This window comes from Drosophila santomea, chromosome 3L (assembly GCF_016746245.2).
Source record: "Drosophila santomea strain STO CAGO 1482 chromosome 3L, Prin_Dsan_1.1, whole genome shotgun sequence".
In the NCBI taxonomy this organism is placed as follows: Eukaryota; Metazoa; Arthropoda; class Insecta; order Diptera; family Drosophilidae; genus Drosophila; species Drosophila santomea.
This window is the reverse complement of record NC_053018.2, coordinates 15988040-15991394: the sequence shown is the minus strand read 5'-3', so window position 1 is coordinate 15991394 and position 3355 is coordinate 15988040.

Sequence of the window (3355 nt, the reverse complement as noted above, 5' to 3'; positions counted from 1 at the left end):
AAAACAACAACAAAGGCCGTGCAGCACACAAACATATAGAAATGATATGAAAACAGGTCATTGCCTTAATGGATCTCGACTCGCCTCCGCCACACTTCCAGATACAGATACAAATGTATCTGGGGGTACGCCCGTGTGGATATGGATGTGTGGATGCAAACGAAGACTGCGAAAGGAACGAAACGAATCGAAACGAACCGAACGAAGAAACGCTGCCTGCATACAAAACTAAAGAAGAAAAAAACTGAAAACTAAAAACGGGGAAGGCACACACAGATACTCACACACTGGGAAATAATCAAATGCATAAACAAGAAAGGGGTAAAGCCACCACATTCACTATTGCAACTTTAAAATACTCTTTACTTGCTTGCGAAATAGAAATCTAGTAAATCTAGTAAAGAGTTTAATATTAAAATAATAATAATCCAGTAAGCAACCTTGTGTAGGCAATTATCAATTGCTAAAAGTTGTTTATAGGTAATTCTAAGATTTCCTTTTTTATAATTCATTATTAGCTTTCTTTTATTATGTTTTCTTTATTTTACCAATACTTTTCGTTTATTGAATGTCTTAAATTGTCAAATTTATTATAATTTCCTATTTTTGTTTAATATTTACTATTTGTTAGCTGAAACTAATTCCACCTAACAAGACTTATACCCTTCCTTTCATGGCAATCCATGCACTCCATGGGCTTCTGCGACACTTGAGCAAAGATTGAAGTGCGATCGACCAAGAGACCAAGAAAAGAGGAGAAGGGCTCCATATGGACCCCAAATATCGTACACAATGCAGATTTATAGTTAAGGCTAAAGACAACAACTGTCGGGAATCTGCGAGGAGCCGAGAGTAAATTGGGTTAAAAGTACAATTGTCATTTAGACTCTAATTGGAGGCGTGTGCGGACCAGTCCGCTGATTGGATTTAAGTCCCCTAACTCTGTCACTTGGCCACAAGCCACAAACAAATCAATTCCAATCCACAATCCAAACCAACTTATGTACATATAACTTATGCACAATGGGCTACTGTTTTGCTTTCGGCCAGATTCCCTAGTTGCACAGAAATAAATGCAATATTTTTGTTAGTAACCATTTGGATCCATTGGGTAGTTGAAATCGTAAACGCTAGAAGTTTGATAAAATTTAAATATTTTTAATTGGAAGTCAATTATATTTTAGCCTAAGTAGCATTTTTAGAAATGAAATAAAGTATGAATACCACATACAATATTGCATATACATTGCAATGAACAGCACTTTTATTGTAATCTAATATGTGTTTAAACCTCTGATTTTCCATATTTATTTGCTGGTGCTCACCACAATATTTTATATTTTAATTCCTAATCTGAGTTTTTAGCTGTTTTTTATTTGTGTACTTTTGAGCAACACCCAGCTTGACGCGTGCCCGCCTGGAGCTCTTCCTCCTGACGAAGCAGGATCTTTGGATCTAGAACTCCATCTAGCCAACCAGCCATCCAGTACAGTGCCGCAGTCTTTTGCCAGCTGTCGAGGCTTCTGCCCCTTTTTTTTTGTTCTTGCAGCCGGTGATCTTGTGCCACTTGATCTGCTCCTTGCTTCGCCAGCAGCCAATACTCGTGGATAGATAAGCTCCCAACTGCTTTTTCGCATCCCCAGCTCGCTTATGTAATACTAGACGAAGACGACTCCTCCTCGGCAGCGAATCTTGCTTTTCGCCGGAGGGCCTTTCGACTGGTTGGGGCAGCTTGTTGCTTTCCTAGTTTCCATGGCGTGCTGCCTTTTGATAAATTGTATTCCTCCAGGAGCGGAGTACCAAATGCCAAGGGATTAGGCTTACGGCGCTGAATATTCCAAGTTGGATGAAATCGTAGGTGAGAGAAAGAATTCAAGTATGAGAGTATTAGGGTAAATATAGAATTCTTTGCAAGCAAACTAATCGTTTTCTAATTTTTATTTAAGGAATCACAAATGTAATAAATTGCTTGTTAATTTCAAAAATGTGAGGGTACAAGCAATTCTTGGATAAATGTTATATTTTTATGTTCGTAAATATAAGTTATGTTTTTATGTTCGCAATTAAAAAGATCATTTTTATTTACGCTTGAGTTAAACCTAAGATTCTTTTCTTTCTTTGCAATATTATGCATAAATATGTGGCAACTCCAATATTTTAGATTACAACTTACAAAAAACGCCCCTCTATTCGGGCTTCAAACGCTCCACGTCTTACGCAACAGCTGTCAGCAATAGGTTCAATTGTATTTTTAGCTTTGCGCCTCGGTTAAGTAGGCATTTTGCCTCATGGGGGATGGGGGATTGGGGATGGGGCCAGGGGCGTAGAGGAGGGGCAATGTGCAAAGGGGGCCGGCACAAGTGCACGGGGCAATAATTTATTTGCAGAACAGCCTTTTGATGGAGCAGCAGCGGCACAAGAGCCACAACTAGAGAAGCAGCAAGTGGCGGACACTGGGGGCAAGAATAAAAAAGTTGCACTAGGAAATAATAAATTATGGATATTAGGCAGAGGAGTCGACTATTTGATATCTGCTAGGCCATACACTTACACAATGTTGAACGCCAGGGAGGCAGATACAAAGTAAATATTATTTATTAAATTGTATGAGAAATCATGTCTGAGTGCAGATTCAGCGATGTTTTAATTGAATCTAAGTGAATGAAACTGAAATAAACATGCAATTATTTCTTTTATGTGGTTAAAAGCTAGAAAGTAAGAACAGTACTTGTTGACGCCAACAATATTATAAAATAACTTACATCTAATAGCTTAAGATAAGATAAATCTATGGTTCTTTGGTATAAAGTTCTGAGAAATAAACAATTCTAAGTACAAAAGATTTTAGAACATATTGAGAACACCTTTTAAAACGTGTGTAGCTTTTAAATGCTAAATGCTTAAGTAAATAAAAAAATGTTTAAGCGGTTTAATGTAAAAGCTTAGATAATAAGTTGCGATAAAGTAATTCAACATTCCTGTTGAAGCCCTTTACATATTTTTATATTACACATTTATAATAAATAAATTCACTAAAAATGTATATTCCTATTCCTATTTCTTTTATATACCCATAGCCACCCAGCAGGGTGTCCATACATTGTCACTAAAGTTGGGGCGTTTCTGGGGCTGCCTTGGGGGCTGTGGAAAATGGAGGAGCGACAAGTGCAGCGCTGCGAGATTACACACATTTGAGTGGCGTGCTGGAAAATCTTCTGCAGCCCAACTCCCTCTTTCAGGAAAAGAATTACATTTAATGTGGCCCCAGGGCAGCTGGCAAAGTGTTCTCTGGACTCTCTGGGACGTGAACCGAAATTATCTAATTTGCAAAAGTTATTGCGATTAATTGGGCGTA